This window comes from Homarus americanus, unplaced genomic scaffold (assembly GCF_018991925.1).
Source record: "Homarus americanus isolate GMGI-L3 unplaced genomic scaffold, GMGI_Hamer_2.0 scaffold48088, whole genome shotgun sequence".
Classification (NCBI taxonomy): domain Eukaryota; kingdom Metazoa; phylum Arthropoda; class Malacostraca; order Decapoda; family Nephropidae; genus Homarus; species Homarus americanus.
Window position 1 is genome coordinate 225,770 of NW_024719965.1, and position 26,731 is coordinate 252,500.

At 45.8% G+C, this 26,731-nt stretch overlaps 1 long non-coding RNA gene across 3 annotated transcripts in view; it reads right to left on the reverse strand.

Annotated features, from left to right (window-relative positions):
• The window catches only part of LOC121860338, a 62,983-nt gene that overhangs the window by 14,588 nt on the left and 21,664 nt on the right, over positions 1-26,731 (reverse strand). For 2 of the 3 annotated variants that reach the window (XR_006087860.1, XR_006087858.1), the window contains one exon: positions 19,003-19,134. This is a non-coding gene — a long non-coding RNA (uncharacterized LOC121860338). The remainder of the gene's footprint in view (positions 1-19,002; positions 19,135-26,731) is intronic. The other variant, XR_006087859.1, reaches the window with a different exon arrangement.

The following is a 26,731-nucleotide window of genomic DNA, read 5'->3' on the forward strand; positions in this document are numbered from 1 at the left end:
CCCCGTCATCTACCAATTTCTTGAAGAGAATATATCGTTAGCTATTACTGTACGACATTACTGATTACTAGAGCAAGTTGGGGTAGGAATATTCATGATCTGTCCACTCAAAACACTCGATGCTGAAATCTTTACGAATCAAGTTTAGGTAGTGGGAGGGTGGGCAGGTAATGGGCGGGTGGGCAGGTAATGGGCGGGTGGGCAGGTAATGGGCGGGTAGTGGCGACGTCACACTTTAAACCTCCCTACCAGCGCCCAGAGTAACAACGATATAAAACACTCAGCTGCCCTGGCTTACAGTGATAAAAAGCCAGCGGGTTGAAAACTTCAGATTACGATGATGAAACTGAAGTTTTTATGGCTCAACACTCCTCAACGTATCCCCGTGAGAGCCGAGAACATGTGGGAACTGCATTACACTGAGGACGTTAATGTAGCGAGGAAAACCACGGTAAAACTTATTACTTTATACACTCTCCGTAAATACTGTTGTGTGAAACACTGCCGGGGCCAGGGCTGCCTCGCTCAGTGTAATAACAGTATTGCTTCTCCAATTTCTCTCTAACATTTTAGTCCAAATTACTGTGAATGTGGAGGGTGTGGAGCCAGTGCTTCCACACGTCCGGGTTATGGATGACCTGCCAGGCTGTGAGGCTGGCTGGCTGGCTGGCTGGGTACGACAGACTGAGGCAGCTTTTACATGTGTTTAAATCTCACGTCTAGGTTATGGCTCGCTCCATTTTTTTATGTAAACAAAGACGAGAGATCACACTGTAGTCCCAGCTTGATGCACTAAATATTGGTCACCGCCTGTACAGCTGTTCCTCAACACTACCACCTCCTGGGATGTATCTCAGTAAATGTAAATACTCATTTATAAATTCTACCATCTGTTGTGCCTATAATTTTGGAATCTTTATCCGCCACGGCTGCCATAATTTACACACAAAACACTGTAGTTTTCTACCACTATTGTCACCATCTTAGTACAGTAAAGGATGAACTACAGGTCGTCTACTGGAGGAACATTGTTATCTGTATCAAGTACATTTATTCTGTAATAAATGACCGACATACACAGACAAAGAGGTCGTGTTCCCACGCAGGAAAAATATATTACTACATGAACGACTCTGTGTACAATAACACCTACACTATTATTATTCTCCCTTTGTCGCGGGAAACATTTGTTATTTAAACATGAGAGAAGGAGAGGCTCGGTAAGGGTAAGTTATCTCCATAGCTGGTGCGTTTGCATTAAGTTTTAGGCATCAAAGACAATTCCTAGACGTTGGAGGTGGTCCCTCTTGTGGCTATGTACAGTATATACCGTACTAACAGTGTTATATATGAACCTAGTGAGGGTGAACCTTACGACAGGCCGGAGAGGAGTGAAGGATAGCAGCTGTGTCCTATATAACGGCAACAGTAATATCTGTATCATTTGTCTTAGCAGAGGTAATAACAGTAGAGCGATGGTACACTGGTGTAGGACCTTATGGGGTACTGAGGACCAGTGTCAGCAGTACCACAAGCTGACGGAGGAGGAAGAGTGTCAGCACCACTTGAATCAGCAGTATTTAAAACTCTGTACGTCAACTCTGTCCCTTCTCCGGTATTGAGCAAACTAACCTAACCTAACCAACCCTCCCACCCTCCTTCTCTCACACATACTAAAGTACCAGATTACACCAGTTACCAAGAATGACCTCTGACCTTACAGCCGTGACCTTGACGCGTGATACCAGGGACTAGTGCATGTTGGCAGGTGTTCATACATATTCATGCCGGGGGGGGGGTCATTAAAAATACCTGTAGCCAGACACGTTTTTGACATCTCACCTTCAGCTGTGACCTTGACCCTCCACAGCGAAGATTAAGACATACGGTAACATACTCCAGACACTCGCACAAACACCCAGACACCAACACATACATCCAAACACCAACACAAACATCCAGACGCCAACACAAACACCCAGACACCAACACATACATCCAAACACCAACACAAACATCCAGACGCCTACACAAACACCCAGACACCAACACAAACACCCAGACACCAACACATACATCCAAACACCAACACAAACATCCAGACACCAACACATACATCCAAACACCAACACAAACATCCAGACACCAACACAAACACCCAGACACCAACACATACATCCAAACACCAACACAAACATCCAGACACCTACACAAACACCTAGACACCAACACAAACACCCAGACACCTACACAAACACCCAGACACCAACACAAACACTCAGACATCAACACAGACACCAACACAAACGCAGACACCAACACAAACACTTGAACCTAACACACAAACACCCGGACACCTACACAAACACCCAGACACCTACACAAACACCCAGACACCAACACATACATCCAAACACCAACACAAACATCCAGACACCTACACAAACACCTAGACACCAACACAAACACCCAGACACCTACACAAACACCCAGACACCAACACAAACACTCAGACATCAACACACCAGTACCACAATAGATCAATTTATCGACAGACTAACACTCATACGTAAGATTCTCGTACTGCTGCTGGCTTTCACAGACTTTCTCTTGCGTTAAATCTGTCCCCTAACTCAGTGTAATCTTGATATCATTCTGGACATTCTTTCTTCTCAAGTGAACGAGTTTGATACGATCTTACATCTCCAGTTATGAGGGAAATTGAGCGCACGGGTCTTCTTGGAATTCAGATCCTGTACGATAAGAATCCGGACGGTGTGTTCAGGACCCACCCACAGTACTGATGCTACATACGCCCACAGTACTTATACTACATACGCCCACACTACTCAGGCGTTTATATACCCACAACACGCGCACATAACTCTCTATATACTGACACACACACACACACACACACACACAAAACACGCGTTCACAACTTTATATACTGACACACACACACAACTTTATACCATCTCATTTGCTCATAAAATTGCCTATAAATTTGAGGGGGAAGAGAAGGAGCAGGAGGAAAGGAGGATGGAGGAGGGGAGGAAGGAGTGGAGGATGAAGGAGGGGAGGAAGGAGTGGGGCAGGAAGGAGTGTGGAGGAGGAAAAGAAGAAAGGGAAGAAAATGGATAAAAAAAAATAAGATAAACAGTAAAAAGAAAACGAGTTAAGAAAAGAAAACGAAGAGCCAAGAGAATAAAAAAAAAAGATTGAAAATATTAAAAGAAAACTTTACCGGGAGGACACAACCAGAAGGGAGGTTCTCAGATGTTCCTAAGTCAAATTTTCATCGTAACTGGAGAACGTAAACAAACGAATAATCTTTGCCAATGCTGACCCCCTGTCATCAACTATTACTGTCACCCACTATTACTGTCACCCACTATCACTGTCATCCACTATCACTGTCATCCACTATCACTGTCACCCACTATCACTTTCATCCACTAACACTGTCATCCACTATCACTGTCATCCACTATCACTGTCATCCACTATCACTGTCACCCACTATCACTTTCATCCACTAACACTGTCATCCACTATCACTGTCATCCACTATCACTGTCACCCACCACCACAACCCGGTACCTCCTACACGATCGTGGCCAGTTATAGGATCCTGACCGCCCAGAGGAAGGCTTAGTAGGACCTCCTAAAGGATTCACTTAATGGCGTAATTGAAAACCAAGAGAATCCTGGGTACGACACTCCCCATACTCGTTCGGGTCGTGAAATGAAACAAACTCTACGACGACTTGTACTTACTTGTTAGGTTAAGTTAGGTTAGGTTAGGTTAGGTTGGTACCCCTCTAACCCGCCAATGATCGAAGAAAATGCGAGTCTCATAGGCAGTGAGGGAGCGTGTGGATCTACAGCACACTGAACCCTTTGTCTCAACACAGTGACACCGCCAACTCTCTCTCTCTCTCTCTCTCTCTCTTTCCCAGTCCCTTCCCTCCTCCTCCATCAATCCTTCCCCGCCCTCTCTCAGCTCACCAGTCTCTCCTCTCCACCGTACCCCCCCTCTCTCTCTCTCTCTCTTTTCACTACTATCTCCCTCTCTCCCTTCACCAACTCACTCCTCTCCCTCCTCTCTTCCTCCACCAGTACCTCCCTCCTCTCTCTCCCTCCACCGTTACCGTTTGCTCTCTGTTATCCTCGTACTCCCTCAACGAGTTCTATACATCCTCCATCACCACTGTTCTCTCTCCAACAGACCCTCCTTCCTCCATGACTTCCTTCCTCCCTCCTTCCCTCACGCCATCACTTCTCTCCCTCCCCCTCCCCAACCAGGGATCTCTCTCTCTCTCTCTCTCTCTCTCATGAATGTACATACACACAATTTTGTCACCGAAGGACGAACAGACAGACAGACAGACAGATATAAACAGAAGGGCAGAAAGACGGACAGACGGACGGACGGAAAGCATCACTCATCTCTTCCCAGATCTTTCGGTCGTGGAAATAAAAAGCAAGGAAAGAATTTATAAAAAAAAAATAAATAAAAAAAATCACTTTCGCATTTCGGCCCGATAAGAAAAAAATATTTCTGGAATAAGATGGAAAAATTAATTAAAACCCCAACTTCCGTATTTCGTCTTCTGATAAAAATAGTGCAAAGGAAAAACATAAAAAAAAGCCGGAGGAAAATTAAACCCCAGTAAAAAAAAACAAGAATTATTTGTTTGTTTTTTTAATTATGTTCAATTTTTGGGCTTAACACTTAACAAAAAAAATTAAAATAAATTAATAATAATAATAATAATAATACTCTTACAATAAGGTTGTGTTTGTGGAGGGGTAGCGTAGGGCGAGCGACCAACCTCACCCCAACTGAAGAGATGGAATTACTCGCCTCAACAACTTCCAATTACCCTGGCGGTTGTTAGTGTCCAGCGCCACCCGGAATCATATTGGCTAAGGCCTGGAGAATTGTCATGAGAGAGAGGTGGAGGGGTGGTGGATAGGTGAAGGGGTAGTGGGGGGTGGGGGGGAGAAGGGTTGGGGGAGCAGTGGAGGGTGGAGGAGGGTGAAACAGTGATGGGATGGAGGAAAGGAATGGAGACAGGATGGAAACGGACGGAGGGGTGAGGGACGGTGGAGGAGGGTGAGGGACGGTGGAGGAGGAATGAAGGGACGGTGGGGGACAGGTGAAGGGTCGATGAAGGAGGGGTGAGGGAAACAGTGGGGGGTGAAGGAGGGGTGAGGGGAACAGTGGAGGGTTGGATAGACAGAGAATGGAGGAAAGAGGAAGTTAGAGAAGCGGTGGAGCGGAGAATGTGGAGTGAACTCCAGGTTGGAAGGCTTAAGTCTCTGGGCTGGAAGGTTGGAAGAAGGGAAGGTTGGAAGACTGGAAAATTGAGATTGACAAACTGAGTTGACGCAAACAGAGTCAAGGATTGTGGGGATTGAGGATGTGATGTCCTAGGATAGTGAGCCTGTAGGCAAGGGAGAAAGAGAAAAAGAAAGAGAAAGAAAGAGAGAGAGAGAGAGAGCAGAAGTGAGAAACAGGTTAAGCTTTAACCTATGGTTGGTCTCTCTCTCTCTCTCTCTCTCTCTCTCTCTCTCTCTCTCCAAAAGAGAGATTAATCAATAACACTGGTTACACTGACACACACATACAATGTTTCCACATGACGTAAATAATAATATAATGGAGGCCAACGGTCTAGCACATAGCGACCGCAGCAGCAGCAGCAGTGGCAGCAGCAGCAGTGGCAGCGGCAGCGGCGGCAGCAGCGGTAGCAGCAGCGGCAGAAGCAGCGGCAGCAGCAGCGGTAGCAGCAGCGGCATATACTTACAATACGGTCAACTCTGGGTATGATAAAGAAACACATCATTACAGTAAACTTCCCATAAGGTTTACTCGCTAACATGTTGTGTTCATTATTAAACTCTCCATCACAAGTATCTATGTTAAAGGCGTCCTGCCCATATACGCTACCCTCCCTACCTCCCTCTCCTCTTCCTCCTTTCCCTCTCCCTTTCTCTCCCTCCATCTACCTCCCTCCCCCATTCCTCTTTCCGACTCTTTTCTCTCCCTCCTCCTTTCCCTTCCCCCATCTCCCCTTATCTGCCTCCCTTCCTCTCATTCCCTCCTCCCCCTCCCAGGCAGGCAGGTAAGGCTTCCACCAACCAACCAACACCCACAACAGACCTCGAGACTCGATATAACCACCACAAACTACTTCTAAGAAAACAAATTTATTACCGATGGGCAGAGAGGTCACCTTTCTCTCACCCACCCTTTTCCCTTCCTCCCTCTCCCACCCTATTCCTTTCTCCCCCTCCCTCACCCACCCTTCTCCCTTCCCTACCTCTCCCACCCACCCCTCTCACTTCCCTGCATCTCCCACCTCCTCCCTTTCCTGTATCCCCCACGTTTCCCTTCCTCTCCCACCTGTCTCCTTTCCCTCCCTCTCCCACCCCTCTTATTCACTGGTAGTTGGTGTTGTTGTAAAGGTGCAATAATAAGGTAAACGCCACTACAGCTCCCAACGCCATCACCTTGACGACCATTACCATCACCATGACAACCATTACCACCGACACCACCGTCATTGTCGGTTACCACCACTGCTGACGAGTTAATCACCATCACCACCATTACCATCATGGCAATCACCATTAACACCCATGATAACCATGACCACTTACTATCATAATCATGGTAACTACTGTTGACACCATGAAAACCACCACCACCACCACCACCATTATGACAACTTACATTACCACCATCACCACCACAATAACCACCACCTGCTGCAGTCAACATAATGTCTCACTTTTACACTAAACCATTTTTTTAATAATTCTTTCAGATGTGCCAACTAACATGTAATAAGGTAATTAATATTCATTGTTTAAATATTTTCTGCTTTTGTAATTCTATCTATCTATCTATCTATCTATCTATCTATCTATCTATCTATCTATCTATCTATCTATCTATCTATCTACCTATCTATCTATTTATCTATCTATCTATCTATCTAATCACAGGTGAAGGTAAAGTAGCGGATCTAGTTTCTGTGTACCTTTATCTCCATTGGAATAAGCAACGACATAAACATACTCCCTCAAGATGGCGAAAAAATTCCTCTGTGACTGTAGTACTGTACCTCCATTAGTTAGACGTAAAATAATAATAATAATAATAATAATAATAATAATAATAATAATAATAATAATAATAATAATAACATACGCAACTTTAGGACTAGAGTCTCAGTTCACTTCTGGCTCCATTTGCGACGACACCTTTACAAACCCAGCTCCTCAACCCACTGTGCTACCTACCTCCCATCCCCCATTTGGTATTACACCGAGACAAACTTCCCGCTTTCCAGTTACGAATTTTGCATTGAATTGCGGATTTACATAAAACACTCGACGTAAATTAAACCCGAGGGAACTGAGAGATTTACATAGTGTTAGGCTTTTTTTGTTGTTGTTTTCTTTACATTGAGGCGAGACTGTGTTTATTATTATGTTTCTGTTTTTGTTTACAATCGATAGCTCCTTTCATTAACGATCTAAGAACGCGTAAGTCATTTAAATAACGACAATGACTACAATGGCGTCGGATTTGCGATAAGACTCTACCGTACCCACCACCTCTCACACGTAATAATAATAATGGAAGCCCCTCGAAATCGAGGATGGCCGGCCCAAGGGCCTCCTAGGCGTGAATTTGTTAAGGTGTAGAAGCTGTCGCAAACACAACAACCACACCCCACGTTAACGAGCTGCATGACCCAGTGTCAAGGAATAGTCCGAGAAGACCGGACAACTCGCCAACTGCACTGGCTAACCATTACCCCGGAATACGATCCGCAAATCGATTGACATCCAGGTTCCCAATTTCTGCTGGGTAGACACGTACCCACCATCTCTCACACATACCCACCTCTCACACGCACCCACCATCTCTCACACATACCCACCACCTCACACGTACTGTACCCACCTCTCACACGTACCCGCCACCTCTCACACGTACTGTACCCACCTCTCACACGTACCTACCACCTTTCACACGTACCCACCTCTCACACGTACTGTACCCACCTCTCACACGTACCTACCATCTCTCACACGTACCCGCCACCTCTCACACATGCCGCCCATTAACACTTAGCGCCATGGGATGGAAACACTGTCTCATTAGAATCAGCTGGCGGAGCACTGTGTCCCTGGAGCCCCTCCCCAGACACGTCCTCGTCAGCGCCTCCACCCGGTCCTTTTGTCTTGGTGAAGTATACGGGGGCGCACCAGGGCTCTCACCACATTATCAAGGATCACTTTACGCATAACAAATTAATATAAAACTTTGTTCTTTCGTAAATAAGCGAATTATCGTAAACAAAAAATAGGAGTTTTACGATAGATTTTTTTTTTTTTTTACTCTAAAAATACCGGAGCTGTTAAAAATATCTGACGGGTCGTAACGGACAAATATATAACATATACACTTGGAGGATGGATGGGGGGAGCCCTGTCAACACCTACAGTGCCAAGAACTTGAGTCACTGTCAAGTCACTGTATTTTCCCTATATAATGTTTAATACTCGTACTATACGTCGACCAATTATCATGTTCCTCGGATGATAATTTCATGTTAATCAACCAATCAGCTTCTTTCTTGAAAATATCGTCAAGGACACTCAGCCAATCACGGCCTTCCTTAACAAATCAAATTAATCACTAACCCAATCATATCCATTTAATATCTCCCGTAAGAAACTAATGTAACCTCAATATAAGGTAAAACTATGACGTAATAAATCACAATAATCTTACATCAGTTACCAATCTTACATGAGCGTTACATTTATCACTCTTACTATAACTTTGAGTTAATTGTATCGGTGTACCAGGTTTCACGGTTTACACCAGCAGGAGACTAGCGCCACACCTACCACCACCACCAGCAGGAGACTACAGCCACACCTACCACCACCACCAACCGGGGACTACAGCCACACCTATCACCACCAGCTGGGACTAGCGCCACACCCACACCACCAGCAGCAGGAGACTACAGCCACACTTATCACCACCAGCCGGGGACTACAGCCATTACCTACCACCACCAGCTGGGGGACTACAGCCACATCTATCACCACCAGCCGGGATCACAGCCACACCTACCACCACCAGCCGGGACTACAGCCACACCTACCACCACCAGCCGGGGACTACAGCCACACCTACCACCACCACCAACCGGGGACTACAGCCACACCTATACCACTCAGCCGGGACTACAAGGCCACACCTACCACCACCACCAGCAGGAGACCACAGCCACACCTATCACCAGCCGGGGACTCATGTAGCCACACCTACCACCACCAGCCGGGGGACTACAGCCATTCATCACCACCAGCCGGGGACTACAGCCACACTCCACACCACCAGCCGGGACTACAGCCACACCTACCACCACCAGCCGGGGACTACAGCCACACCTACCACCACCAGCCGGGGACTACAGCCACACCTACCACCACCAGCCGGGGACTACAGCCACATCTATCACCACCAGCCGGGGACTAGCGCCACACCTATCACCACCAGCTGGGGACTACAGCCAATAACCCACCACCACCAGCCGGGACTACAGCCACACCTGGCCACCACCAGCTGGGGACTGCCAGCCACTCACCACCACCAGCGCCGGGGACTACAGCACACACCTATCACCACCAGCCGGGGGACTACAGCCACATCTACCACCACCAGCTGGGACTACATAGCCACACCTGCACACCACCAGCCGGGGACGACAGCCACATCTGGTCACCCACCAGCCGGGGACTAGCGCCACACCTATCACCACCAGCCGGGGACTACAGCCACACCTACCACCACCAGCCGGGGACTAGCGCCACACCTACCACCACCAGCCGGGGACTACAATTCATACCAGCCTTCCATTTAACAGGTGGACAGTTATTAACGACGGCCTCACATTAACCCCTTGTATAATACATTGTGTTTCTTAAGAGTAAGACCCTTCACGTACAGCTCCAGACTCGCGAATCTTAATAAATTTGCATAAAACCTGGAAACGTGAAAAAGGCAAGAATCGTTAATACTGAAGGAAAAAAACCCGCCAAATAAGAACGTTTCCCCATAAATCTGGAAAGAAAATCACGCTCGGCACCTTCACCTTACTGTACCACACGACCCTAACACCAATTACTACATCAACTACACACGGAATACAACGCACCGTATCGTACCATAACGCACCTTTAATAATAACACACTTGGACATAACAATAACCCAGGTAAATTAGTTTAGTGGAAGGTGGGAACAAAAACAGGTGGGAGGAGTCAGGGTGAATAAGAGTGTGTATTAGAGACGGCGTAATTGGAAAACTTGAGAGCAGCGTCGTGAAGTTTACCTGAACCCAACTTAGGTACCTACATGCTCCAGGTGTTAAAGCCATTACTTACCCGTACCACACCTGGCTGCCTGATGTTTAATACAGCCGGTACGAACTGGAGGATGATGGTGGGGTGATAGAGGGGAGGGATGATGGTGGGGTGATAGAGGGGAGGGATGATGGTGGGGTGATAGAGGGGAGGGATGATGGTGGGGTGATAGAGGGGAGGATGATGGTGGGGTGATAGAGGGGATGATGGTAAGTATAGAGGGAGGGATGGTGGGGTGATAGGAGGGAGGGATGATGGTGGGGTATTAGAGGGAGGGAGATGGTGGGTGATAGAGGGAGGGATGATGGTAAAGTATAGGGAGGTGTGATAATGGTGGGGTGATAGAGGGGAGGATGGTGGTGGTGATGAGGGGTGAGTGGGGCGATGGAGGGGTGATAGTAGGGTGATGGAGGGGTGGTGGATAATGGAAGGGTGATGGTGGGGTGGAAGGAAGGGATGATGGTGGGATGATGGAAGGTGATGGTGGGGTGATGGAGGGGTGGTGTACTGTTATATTGATAACTGTTGACGAATCTCTTTATATTCATACCACTGTTGGCTTCTCGTCTTCTCTTCACGTTCTCTCCTCCCTTCTTCTTCTTCTTCTTCTTCTTCTCGTCCTCCTCCTCCTCTCAGCTTCTTTCCTTTCCTCCCCTACTCCTCATTCTCCACCATCTCATTTCTCCTACTCAAACCATCCTTCTTCCTCCTCTTCCCCCATGCCTCTCCTCCTTACCCATCTATCATCCTCTCTTTCCTTCACTAACTCTCCTCCTATTCCTCCACCATTTCTTTACCTCTTTTTCGGTATTTTCGTCCCCCTTCCCCCTCTCCTTTTCCTCACGGCTATTAATCTTCACATCCTCCACCCTTCCCCTCCTCGCCCCTTGCACACTCCTCTGTCATTCATCTCGTCACCGAAAGAATAGAATCTCCGTTACTTTATCCACCAATGACGTCATTCTTCTCGGAAGTCCTCATACTGTGACGTCATTCATTTTCCAACCACTACTCTACTTACACCTGGTTACACGGGGTGTCCGAATAGTCACAATAATCGTAACTTGATGTATGGCTAGACAACAAGTGAAGTGAGTGTGTGTGTGTGTGTGTGTGTGTGTGCATATTATTTTCCCCCTTAGGGCAGAACCTTTTCGGACACGTTGTTTATATGAAGCCATTTTCTTAATGCTGACTACTTTACAATCCCCCCCCCCACAAGCAACGTCCACGCCATTTAAGTGATTTAAACTCTCTTAGTGGTGGTGGTGGCAGAGCAACTGGTGGGAGGTACACACCCACAACCACACACACACACACACACACACACACACACACACACACACACACACACACACACACACACACACACACACACACACACACACACACACACACACACACACACACACACACACACACACACACACACACACACACACACACACACACACACACACACACACACACACACACACACACACACACACACACACACACACACACACACACACACACACACACACACACACACACACACACACACACACACACACACACACACACACACACACACACACACACACACACACACACACACACACACACACACACACACACACACACACACACACACACACACACACACACACACACACACACACACACACACACACACACACACACACACACACACACACACACACACACACACACACACACACACACACACACACACACACACACACACACACACACACACACACACACACACACACACACACACACACACACACACACACACACACACACAGTTCCTTTATACCTCACACTAGGACCAACATTATGTCCAACTCCATGTCACAGTAATTTTTCTTCCATCATATAACTTTAAACAGTTTTAAAACATTCTTCATAAAAAAATATCAAATCTTTAGCGAGAGGAACCAACTGTACCAAGACACATGTGCCATCTCTCCCCGTGTCATTTATCTTGTAAAAAAAAAATGGATGAGTGTTAAAAAAGAAAACTGGGGTATTGCCTGAGGGTGAGACTCAACCAAAGACTTGAGGAAAGTGTGGTGCCACCCCCCAAACTCCACTCCACCCCACTAACCAACACTCCTGGTTCATGTAGCTCATTAAAGGACCTCCCCCCACAGCATATATATAACAGCAACATAAACTTGAAATAAGGCAAAACCAAATAAACAAAGCTAGAGGGGGAGAAGGGGGGCACTGATGTGATATGAGCTACAGTAAACACCTCACCTTCAGAATTAATTAAACAAAAACATACTTTCCTCCCCACCCGTTAAGATATTGTTAACTCTGGACACTGGAAGGTTAACACGTTGTAATATCTGATATATAATTATCTGGTTGATCATTTTCATCGTCACATCAAACTAGTTTCTCATGACGCCTTGAAGATAACTACAATGACTCAGGTGTTTTCAAGGTAGGAGTAGTCTTAAGTCCCAACTCCCAAATCAGGAAATTACGTGGCTGGATCACCAATGGCACCACCACCACCTACACCATCATCACTATCACCACCATTATCACTATCATCACCACCATCACTACTATAACCACCTACACCACCTTCACTTATCTTCACCACTACCACTGCCACCACCACGATCGGCACCATCACTACCATCACCACCACCATCGTCTACACTCACACAGACGGACAAGACCAAAAGTATAAGAGACATACGGAGAAAACAGGAGGAAGAAGAGGAAGATGGATGAAGAGATAGTGAGAGGGGGAGGGAAGTGAGACGGGAGAATGAGATTGGGAAGGTGGCAGAGATGGAGATAAAACGAGACAGGGGGAAGAGAAGAGGGGGGGGAGAGACAAAAGCCATGGGTAGGTATGGAGAGAGATTGGAGGTAGAGACATAGTGGAGAAATGGAGGCAGAAAACAGGTAGAGGATGATGGACATGATGATGATGATGATGACATTTACGATGATGGTAGGTGGGTGGTGGTGGTGTAGGATGATGCGTTGTTGCTGATGATGTTGATGATGATGGTGGTGGTGGTGATGGTGGATGATGCATTGGTGATGATGATGATGATGGTGATGATGAGGATAAAGAGGAGGACATGGAAGAAGAGGGGATTATGGAGGAGAAGAAGGAGGAGGAGGAGGAGGAAGAAGAGAAGGAGGAGAAGGAGGAGGAAGAGGAGCAGGTGGAAGAGGATAACATAAGGTAGCAAATACAATAAGATACAAGCAACACCATTGTAGAAGCACCATTAAACAGAAGCATTCATTAAACAGAGAAGCAATTCATTAAACAGAAGTAATTCATTAAAACAGAGAAGCACCATTAAACAGAAGCACCATTAAACAGAGAAGCACCATTAAAACAGAAGCACCATTAAACAGAGAGAAGCAATTCATTAAACAGGAAGCACTATTAAACAGAAAAAGCACCATTAAACAGAAGCACCATTAAACAGAAGCAATTCATTAAACAGAGAAGCACCATTAAACAGAGAAATACCATTAAACAGAGAAGCACCATTCAACAGAGAAGCACCATTAAACAGAAGCACCATTAAACAGAAGCACCATTAAACAGAGCAGCACCATTAAACAGAGTAGCACCATTAAACAGAGAAGCACCATTAAACAGAGAAGCACCATTAAACAGAGAAGCACCATTAAACAGAGAAGCACCATTCAACAGAGAAGCACAATTAAACAGAGAAGCACCATTAAACAGAGAAGCACCATTAAACAGAAGCACCATTAAACAGAGAAGCACCATTAAAATAAATACCGGTTATAACTACATTACCGCCACGACTACACCCAACAGAGACTGCTCAAATGGGCTCCGTTCTCCAAGGATCCTAAGCCCAGTATACTTAAAGCCTTATGATTAGGTTAAGTTGGGGTCTATTACGGCTGGCGTTCATTTTATCACCAAACCTGAGGACGTACCCTCGCCCACCGGCCTCCACACAGTGTTCACACCGGTCTCCACACAGTGTTCACACCGGCATCCACACAGTACTCACACCGGTCTCCACACAGTGTTCACACCGACCTCCACACAGTGTTCACACCTGTCTCCACACAGTACTCACACCGGCCTCCACACAGTGTTCACACCGGCCTCCACACAGTGTTCACACCGGTCTCCACACAGTGTTCACACCGGCCTCCACACAGTGTTCACACCGGCCTCCACACAGTACTCACACCGGTCTCCACACAGTGTTCACACCGACCTCCACACAGTGTTCACACCGACCTCCACACAGTGCTCACACCGGCCAATATACCACAGATTTAACAATAACAATCGACCTAAGCTGCCATAACATCCATTACATCGCCTCACACACTGTCGACTATACAGGGTGTCTCAGAAAAAAAATATACACACAGGTCCTTATAGATCTTCGTGGAGATGACGCAAAATCTCTACGAAAATCTATAAGGGCGCGTGCATATATTTTCTGAGACACCCTGTACCGTACACCAACCCCAAGAGAGGACACCGACGATCCATGAAAACAATGCCTGAGCTCGTTAACTCTAACATCAACAACAACATGGAGTTAGAAGGACCAATGAAAACCCATAGATAAGACTCAGTAGTTTTTTTAAAGTGTTTACAATGGCTGAGCTCGTATATTCAAGAGGACTTATCAAGGGGCGAGTCTTTATGACCAACTAAAGCTTGTGATCCCGTCGGTCAACAATATTTACAACGCCACTCAACATACACTGGCAAATTTGTGTTAACTTTTACCACACACACACACACACACTGGGGAGGGGGGGGGGGTGACTCCCTGTTATAAGCGAGCCATTTCTGCTATTGACACATCGTTTAGTTTCTACCCTCCCGACAAAAAAGGTTAGCTAAAAAAGGTTAAATATTTTCGCAGGGAGAGCAACGGGTTGGGATATATTTTAGTTTAACTGTTGACTGGTACACTTTTTTGAGATGTATAGACGAGGAGACTGTGTGAAGTCATCTAGGACTACCACCATTCCTACCATAAACGCTATCACCACCATCAGCAGCACTACCACCATCACTACCATTACCATCATCACCACCATCAGCACTACCACCACCAGCCTCGGTCTCAGGCACCACCCGACCACCTATACAGTATATTGTGACATCTGTGACGGTCTTACGTTATGGACCTGCCACACACCAGGTCACGGCGGCCACCACCTCCCTGTACCTCTCTCACCCTCCTTAAACCTCCCTCACTCTCCCTGAACCTCGCTCACCCTCCCTGAACCTCCCTGAACGTCCCTCACCCTCCCTAAACCTCCCTGAACCTCCCTCGCCCTCTCTGAACCTCCCTTACCATCCTTGAAACCTCCTCACCCTCCACACACACACACACACACACACACACACACACACAAGGTTCTAACAGTGTTATCGTGTCCGTCCGTGAAAATGATGTATATAAAATGAGTTTACAGGAGTCAGCTCTCTACCCTATTAAATATTCCTAAGAAGATGTAGTCAACGTCACTCAACACAATCACCGTAACTGTGACGCAACGAGAATATGAACCACACGAAGCCTTAACCCTTTGAGTAAAACGACTTGACCCCTTGATCACGAAGCCTTAACCCATTCAATATGACGACTTGACCCCTCGAGTACGACGACTTGACCCTTGAGTACGAAGTCTTAACCCATCCAGTATGACGAGTTGACCCCTTGAGTACGACGACTTGACCCCTTGAGAACGACGACTTGACCCCTTGAGAACGACAACTTGACCCCTTGAGTACAACTTGACCCCTTGAGTACAACTTGGCCCCATGAGTACGACGACTTGACCCCCTTGAGTACGACAACTTGACCCCTTGAGTACGACAACTTGACCCCTTGAGTACGACGACTTGATCCCTTGAGTACGAACTTGACCCCTTGAGTACAACTTGGCCCCATGAGTACGACGACTTGACCCCCTTGAGTACGACAACTTGACCCCTTGAGTACGACAACTTGACCCCTTGAGTACGACGACTTGATCCCTTGAGTACGACGACTTGACCCTGAATACAAAGACTGTCACCGTACTCCAGGGGTTAAGTTACAGTGCGCTTTCCCTAACGACCCGCCTGGAGTATGGGACCCACTTTCACTGTTATTTTTTCTTCATTTCTCATAACATTTAATATTAAAAACAAAATAAAAACAAATAATAAAATAAAATGTTAAATTTATCCCTTGGCCTCCATCCATTACCAAGTATAGGGTGTGTGGGGTGAGGGTGGTGGGGAGTGTGAAGGGTGAAAGTATGTGGGGTGTGGGGTAGCAGGGTGTGTGGAGTGGGAGTGTGCAGTGTTGGGAAGAAAAAAAAGAAAAAAAAACACGAACTAGATTTTTAAGCGAGTGAGAACAAGCGGAACAAAACTCACCTTTTCTATAACATGAAGAGTTGACTGAACAATATCTTGCAATACCTGATGTAAAACCCACTCCTCGTCTACTACATCAAACACAAACAATTAATATCAAGCGAGCGAGACGTCAAAGCCTAAAGTTCATTACTGTGAATCATTAAACACTCGACTCGATACAGTGTTGAAGATATAGTCTCGACTCAAACAGTTAAATGTATTCAATTATTTTACCTGAGTGTGGTTCACGTAGGTGCAGAACACGTGTGATGAGGCGCATATTACAACACTGGTTCATTAATTGTGAGAAAAATTGTTGTCTGATGAAGAAATTGACACTTAATGGAACTTCATAATCCTGGAAGTTGAAGCTTGTTAACAATCAATATCCAGTGAACGGAACTTAAGAACCCCAGGAGTATAATGACTTAACCCCATGAGTATAATGACTTAACCCCATGAGTATGATGACTCAACCCCATGAGTATAATGACTTAACCCCATGAGTATAATGACTTAACCCCATGAGTATAATGATTTAACCCCATGAGTATAATGACTTAACCCCATGAGTATAATGACTTAACCCCATGAGTATAATGACTCAATCCCATAAGTATGATGACTCAACCCCATGAGTATAACGACTTAACCCCATGAGTATAATGACTTAACCCCATGAGTATAATGACTTAACCCCATAAGTATGATGACTCAACCCCGTGAGTATGCGGACTTACCCTATGAGTACGAGGACTTTAACCCCGTGTGTACCGGCCATAGTTTTGTACTCAAATAATATAGTACCGTACTCAAGGGGCATCATGGTGCTCAAAGGGCGTATTATCGTACTCAAGGGAGCATCATTGTACTCAAGACGTTCATACAAACCAAAAAATTTAAAATAATAGAAACTGGGCAGAGATGTGAGTCCCAAGTTAAGACAAGAAAATATTTAAGAGATAAAACAAGGAAGAAACAAGCCCAGAGGGAACAGACCCGAACAATGGTGAGAGGAACACGGGGAGGTACACAAGGGAGGTACACAAGGGAGGTACACAGGGGAGGAACACGGGGAGGTACACAGGGGAGGAACACGGGGTACAAGGTGGGAACACAAGGGAGACACAAGGAAGATCCTGGGGGTACAAGGGAGAGGAACACAGGAGGAACACAAGGGAGAAGATCTGGGGAGGAGGTACAAGGGGGAGAACAAGGAGAACACAAGGGGAGGAACACAGGGGAAGATCACAGGGTACACAAGGGGAAACCTGGGTGGGTGCAGGGGAGAAACACAAGGAGAGACACAGGAGAACCTGGGGAAGATCCTTCGTTGAAGAATTTTAAGGTACACAAGGGAGAAACACAAGGAGAACACAAGGGGAAAACACAAGGGGAGGTACACAAGGGGGAACGCAGGAGAGCCCGAGATATTACACAAAGCCTTGAAACACAGCTTTAATGTGATATGTAAGTGCTCTCTCTCTCTCTCTCTCTCTCTCTCTCTCTCTCTCGTACTCAAAATAAAAGTAAATATGAGGGTAAAGCCCCTTAATCGACCCTTTAATACACTAACCCCTTATAATCTATCCCTCAACATAGCAATCCCTTAAATCGTCCTAAAAAGGGGAAGAACCTTTTAACTACTAAGAGATAGAGACAGATGGACGGATAGACAGTCCAAAATAGACAGGCATACAGATACTCCCAGATAGACAGGTTGCCAGAACAGACGAACAGAGTGCAAGATACAGATAGACAGTGTCAGATACAGAGAGGCAGTGCCAGATAGTGCCACTTGATCAACTTCGTTTCATTAAGTCATAGATCTACACTAAACTTCCCTCCATCAAGCACATCACTAAGCTTTCCTCCATCAATCACATTGCTAAGCTTTCCTTCATCAATCACATAACTAAGCTTCCCCCATCAATCTCATCACTAAGCTTTCTTTCATCAATCACATCACTAAGCTTCCCCCATCAATCACATCACTAAACTTTCCTTCATCAATCACATAATTAAGCTTTCCTCCATAAAGTACGACCACCGCCAGCGCCAGCACGAACAACCAGCAACGTCCAGCGTGGCGATCCTCTCTGCAATAACGCAAGGAACTTACGCCAGACGAACTATTGCCTGTTTTTTTTTGCTTGTGGTGGCGCTCCTTTGTGGACAGGTGTGGTGCGGTCTTACCTGTGTCCTCGCGGCTACACCTCCATCTCGCCCTCAACGTTAATTAACACACACGTACCTGTAGGAGATAATATATTACCTTAGTGACGGTCTAAACTATGAACACACACGTCATGAACACACTCACATTATGAACACACTCATGTTATGGACACGCTCACATTATGGACACACTCACACGTTATGGACACACTCACATTATGAACACACTCACATCAGGAACACACTCACATTATGAACAAACTCGTTATGAACACACGCACTCACGTTATGAACACACTCACGTTATGGACACACACTCACGTTATGGACACACTCACGTTATGAACACACACTCACATTAGGAACACACTCACATTATGAACAAACTCGTTATGGAACACACTCGTTATAGACACACACTCACGTTATGGACACACTCACACGTCATGAACACACTCACATTATGAACACACTCATGTTATGGACACACTCACACGTTATGGACACACTCACATTATGAACACACTCATGTTATGGACACACTCACACGTTATGGACACACTCACATTATGAACACACTCACATTAGGAACACACTCACATTATGAACACACTCATGTTATGGACACACTCACACGTTATGGACACACTCACGTTATGGACACACTCACGTTATGAACACACTCACATGTCATGAACACACTCACGCTATGGACACACTCACACGTAATGAATACACTCACGTTATGGACACACACTCACGTTATGGACACACTCACACGTCATGAACACACTCACGCTATGAACACACTCACAAGTCATGAACACATTACGCAATGACCTTCGCACCACGCCCATAAATCACACTCGATTCATCTCTTTCTCCACACACACACACACACACACACACACACACCGTGCCAGCTTTGTACACCCCAAAGTGCTTCCCTTAAAGGCCAATTTAAGGAGTGACACTTGAGGCAATGCTCCTACTCGACCTCCAAAACAGCCATCACACAGTCAACCAGGGGTGTGTCATCAAATAATACACGGCCAGCAGGAGTCGAGGATGCAAACGTGCTAAGATTGTCACTGGGATTGTGGTAATCATTAAGGAGGCGCTTGCTTGCTTGCGTGCGTGCGTGCGTGCGTGCGTGCGTGTGTGTGTGTGTGTGTCCCGCTAATAACGCACTCAACCATCACACACCACAATATAAAGAACCTTTTTCCCGCTATCCTATAAAAACAATATAATAAAAACAATATAAGCAATAATCATTGATTTTATTTAACACACACACACACACACACACACACACACACACACACACACACACACACACACACACACACACACCTCATTCACCCCTTCAGAATCCTTTAAACAACACATTTCCCATTGTCACTCCACACACCAGCCAACATCAACACATGCCCTAATCACTTCACAATTTCATCACATTATTTCGAAACTGATAATAATAGGCAAGGGGTTAGGTTATCGTACTCAAGGGGTTAGGTCATCGTACTCAAGGGGTTAGGTCATCTTACTCAAGGGGTTAGGTTATCGTACTCAAGGGGTTAGGTCATCGTACTCAAGGGGTTAGGTTATCTTACTCAAGGGGTTAGGTTATCTTACCCATGGGGTTAGCTTATCTCAAGGGGTTAGGTTATCTTACTAAAGGGGTTAGGTTATCGTACTCAAGGGGTTAGGTTATCTTACCCATGGGGTTAAGTTATCGTACTCAAGGGGGTTAGGTTATCTTACCCATGGGGTTAAGTTATCGTACTAAAGGGGTTAGGTTATCTTACCCATGGGGTTAAGTTATCGTACTCATGGGGTTTGGTTATCATACTCAAGGGGTTACGTTATCGTATAAAATGGGTTAATATTAAATCTTGTGGGTAACGGCCTTTATTGACAGTACTATTGGTGTAAACATCATCATCATCATGGCTGACAGTGTAAACCTTTAATCAATAGTAAATACTCAATAAACCAAACCTGTGTTATATACGACAGGAATATTACACACTAGTCCAATACAATTACAACAATAGTAAATATTGTGGGAATATTAGTTAACACATATCATATACCACGGTATATATCAGCCTTAAATATTGCTGGATTATGACACAGTAACGGCCTTTATACTTAACAAAAGGGAATATATGGTGACAATATTACTTTATGGTCCGCAATAAAAAAAGAGAGGTGGGGCGTGTGACCACGAATGCGGCTTTAATATAACAGGGTGTTGTGTTGTGTACTGTGGGTGGGCCACTGTCCCCCCCCCCCTCCTACCTTACCTAACCCACCCTGCCCTACCGACAGCCTCCCGTGCCTACCTACCCCACTCACCACTCACCTTCTGTTCCACTCTTCCTTGTACACTACCGGCTTTTATTCCTTCTCTCACTTCTCTTCGAATCATCCAATTCACATTCAGATTTTCCCACAGTTTATTGGGCACACTCTTGTATCCTGTACGAGGCGAAGCGCAGAAGCATTACAACGCTCAACAAGAAAGGAGCGGAGTTCAAGCTGGCCTTCTGTGACCCATACAATTTAGAGGCGTGAGGGTCTGAGGGTCACTGGTTGTGTTACCAAGTTATTTAAAGAAGGAAGAATGATCGTGTAGAGGGATAATTTCCTGTACAGGTTCGTTGTTTATAACAAAGTATGACAGATCCCTTATAAGGTCATGTTCCAGCCTTGTCTCTAGGTCATTAGTTCCCAAACTGGAGTCCACGGACCTCCAGGGATCAACAGCTGGCTATGAAATGTTTTAAAATTTTAAAGGAAACCTGGGAAATTTTTCAATAAATAAGGTTTTATTATTCATTTCCACCTGGCAGGGTAGACTTTGCATTCTTTATATTCAATTTGACTTTGAAGTCACTAACTGTATGACTACAAATGTTATAGTATTATAGTTATACATTTACTAAATTCATTAGTATTTTTTGTGGTTTTAGGGGGAAAATGGGGTAAACGGTGATTTTGGAGGTTTACCAAGGGGTGGAATGACAAAGATTGGGAACCACTGCTCTAGGAGGGGGAGATATTTGGTCAGGTATATGACCCTGATATTTGAGATTCGTCCGATGTTCGACGAGGGTCTCATGTTCCGCAGTGTGTGTGTCCTAGATTTAAGATGGTTGAGGACGAGGGCGGCTTCTATGTCCTCTTCTTGAGTTGTTTCTTTGGTAAGACGATCAACAGCGTCATAGGCAACAGCTCCCGAGTGATGAGGTCCAGAGAAACTTAACACGGATGTTATCAGTTTCCTCGAGCCCAGCGATGGCGGCCAGGCAGGCTGTGTTGGGAGGCGGGGGAGGATTTAAGCCTCACTGGCATCATCATTTTCAAATTCTTTAACTTCTATTGTTTCTCTCTCTCTCTTTTTCAACCATTATCACCTCATTTAGCGAGGGCAGTGACCGAGTGGATACAGTCCTCGCCTTCTTTCTAAGAGTTACTAGTTAGCACCGACAGGGCACCTCTAGTCCACCCAGCTGTGAATGGGTACCTTACTTTACACACTGAGCAGTGAAGGTGGTCGAGTGCAGTTTCTATCTGTCACATTACCTTCTCTTCTTGCTTCTGGTTCTCTTCCCTCATTCATCTCCCTCTTCCTTCCTTCCTTTGTGGGCGGGTGGCATCAGTGGGCGGGGTGGCATCAGTGGGCGGGGTGGCATCAGTGGAGTGCAGTAGAGAGGCATCCCAGTGGGCAGGGTGGCATCAGTGGGCGGGGTGGCATCAGTGAGCGGGTGACATTCTCGGGCAGGGTGGCATCAGTGGGCAGGTGGCATCAGTGGGCGGGAATGGCATCAGTGGGCAGGATGGCATCAGTGGGCAAGATGGCATCAGTGGGCGGGATGGCATCAGTGGGCGGGGTGGCATCAGTGGGCGGGGTGGCATCAGTGGGCGGGGTGGCATCAGTGGGCGGGGTGGGTGAGTGAGCCACACACCGCCAGGGTTGTCCTCCCAGCACAACACAACCAACCTCATCACACATTCATCCCGCCCAGTGTAACAGAGAGACGCTCCCGCCACCACTCCTAACTGTACCGAAACTCATCCCTCCTGACACCGAAATTCATCCCTCCTGACACCGAAACTCATCCCTCCTAACTGACACCGAAGCTCATTCCTCCTGACACCCTGACACCGAAACTCATCCCTCCTGACACCGAAACTCATCCCTCCTGACACCGAAACTCATTCCTCCTCACTGACATTTTAACTTAACCCGCTTGACTGACACCTTAACTTAACCTCCCTAAGATGAGAGGAAAGGTAGGATGGAGGGAGGGAGGAAGGAAGGAAGGAAGGAGAGGAGAGGAAAGGAGGAAGGAAGGAGAGGAGAGGAAAGGTAAGAGAGAAGAGAAGGGAAGGGAAGGGGAGAAGGGAAGGTAGGAGAGTAAGCAGAACGGGAAGGGGGGAGGGGGGGGGGGTAGGAGGTTCGGGTTAGGTAAGCTCCCGGCTAACAAAGAACTATCCCTCAACACATTTTTCCTTACCGGACAGATTTTCCCGACAGTTTGTCTGACTTTTTCCCCGTGGTGACAAAGGCGTCGTCCGGCCCAAAGTAATAATCCTCCTCCTCCTCCTCCTCCTCCTCCTCCCCCTTCTCGGAGGTAAGGGTGATATGTGCCTTTACCCGACCAGCGTTCACACCCTAATCTGACTTACATTAACGCTAACAAATCCTGGCCTACCTTGATACACCTTACCCTTACCTAATTTCACTTTATTTAACGAACACGTATCCTACCCTAACCTAACCTCATTTACCCTCACACTACACAGTTTATAATGGTTCGTTGGTAATTTTTTTCCCTAGATTCCAATAATTAAAGTTCCCACGTTTATTTTCCCCCCAGGAGATTCTTTACGGTTCATACAGTAAATACGGTCCTTAGTTACGTTAAGTAGAGTTTAGGCACAATATTGACGCCATTGTGTTTTGTTTCTTTTAATACCTAGTACATAAAACACCAACACATATTTTATTATTTTATTCTGAACGCTGGTATGATCGTGTGAGTTCCTGACGTCATTCTCTGCCGCATTAGATCCATCCTGGAGAAGCTGTCACCTCGGCTGAGTCTGTTTACCTGTTGCTGTGTTACCTGATGACGTCAATAACACACCTTTACTATCACTGGTTCAGTCAAGGATCCTCAGGTTGGCGAATATAATCATCAGGTGGGTGAACATGATCCTCAGGTGGGTGAACAGTACCCTCAGGTGGGTGAACAGAATCAATCCTCAGGTTGGTGATCAGAATCCTCAGGTGGGTGAACAGAATCCTCAGGTGGGTGGGCAGAATCCTCAGATGGGTGAACAGAATCAATCCTCAGGTGGGTGAACAGTATCCTCAGGTGGGTGAACAGTATCCTCAGGTGGGTGAAGAGTCTCTCGTCTCCTGTGACCTTCTCAACCTCCCTTTAACCCATTAATATCCCTCCATTATCACCTCATCCCCAAATATCTAACCCACATTATGCAGTACCCATGTTTGTGATGTTCCCTCCATGATGTTCCCTCCACTAGTTAGACCATATACTTGTTCCTACACCAACTGGACCAGGTGGGAATCTTGTGATCAATACCTAATGTACTTTACTTACACACAGGAGATCCCAACACAATAATCGGATCACAGGACCTAATCATATCGCCTTTATATAGACCGTTATCGTCTCGTTGTATTAATCCACGTTGACAATGTTATCACCGAGGGAAGTATCATTTAAAAAGTATCTTTACTATTGTGTGTTGGACAATATGGCCACAAGGGAAGGAGGAATGCAATAAAAGTGGAAAGGATAAAGGGGAAGGAAGAAGAGGGAAGGAAGAAGGAAGAAGAGGAAGGAAGAATGAAGAAGAGGGAGGGAAGAAGAAGGAAGGGGGAGGGAGGAAGAAGGAGGGAGGAAGAAGGAAGAAGAGCGATTGAGGCAGGATTGGAGTGGAGAGATAGGAAAGACGAAGAAGGGTGAAGGTGGAGAAGGAAAAGAGAAAAGTAAGGGGGGGAGAGAGGAGAGAGAGAGAGAGAGAGAGAGAGAGAGAGAGAGAGAGAGAGAGAGAGAGAGAGAGAGAGAGAGAGAGAGAGAGAGAGAGGAGGAGAGGTGGTGAAGAGAGAGAGAGAGAGAGAGAGAGAGAGAGAGAGAGAGAGAGACGGAGGGGAGGGAAACTCACAATTCTTCAGATCAATACCAAGTTCCCTTACATTATGACACAACTTTATGACAACTTCGGCAGCCATCCAATTAGTGAAGCCCAAGGAAGCCATGACGAATGTAGGGGCTGTACCCAGAATCACTATCACAAAGTTTACTCAGAATTATTAGTCTTTAGTACAAATTCTGGTATACAGTAGAGGTAAAGTAATTCCTGTACAGTTAATGTAAGTATATACTGATTCGGGTAAGAAATACAGGTATAGTAATCGCCAGGTGGTGATAGTACCATACAGGTGTTTTCCTGACATAGAGATTAATAGAAATCCACCAAGAATTTTTAACGATTACTAAGGTGCTGCGTTACGTCTCACTCTGACATTACATTCACGCCGAAAATTAATAGGTTCATTTAACTGCGGAATAAAAGTTGACCGAGAACTGAAAAATGGTCCAAATTTTTAGCCCTGACTCGTAAAATTAGGGTGACAGGTCCTTATTACTGATAATACTAGCGAGATATTCCTAGTCCACAGATCAAGTTAGGTTCCTAATACTGACATTACTAGCTAGATATTCCCAGCCTATAGATCAAGTCCTATTACTATTTCACACAGCCAGATATTCTTAGCCTATAGATCAAGTCCTATTACTATTATTAATAGCTAGATATTCTAGCTCATATAGATCAAGTCCCACAATATTATTACTAGCTAGATATTCCCAGCCAATCAGCAAACCTACATTATTAAATCAGTCAACCTCGTTCTAGTCATCTGATTCCCTTGAAATATCTTGATACCTGGTGTACCCGCGCTCTCTATCATGCCCGTGGACCAACATTCCCGTAGACATGATGGCCAGTGAAGGGGTGTACAGATTTTCTTGAAACTTAGCAGGGATATTAAGCCCCCTCTCGACTCTTCCCCTACCTTCCTTCGACCTCGATCTCCTCCTCATCATTCCTCCTCAATCCTCCCTCTCCCCACCACCCCCCCCCTCGACGCTTCCCTTCCCCCCCTCCACAAAATCTCGAACGCGACTCTGATCCGATTAAAGGGAGATTGAGGGTGTTCGGGGATATATCACGTATTCGACTTCCTGTGAACGCGGCGACTTCTTAGTATTCTCAATGTTATCGTTTAAATACTACATTTCCTGAATTTATGCGAGGATTACGTGAAGATTAGGCACCCTATCTTGTTTTACATGATTATTACAAACCACTTATGTTACTTCAGGGATTAGGTTAGGTTAGGTTAGGTTAGGTTAGGTTAGGTTAGGTTAGGTTAGAATGGTTAATCTTCTCGTAAAATAATCCGGGGTGTCTAATCTTCACGTGATCAGCTTTAGCTAGAGAGTAGGCGTACGAGAGAAAGAGAGGAAAAGAAAGTACCAGCAATAATTAAGATGATTTTCTACAGTCAAGGGAGAGAGTAAAATGGGAGAGAAGAGGAGGAAGATGAACAGGAGGAGGAAAAG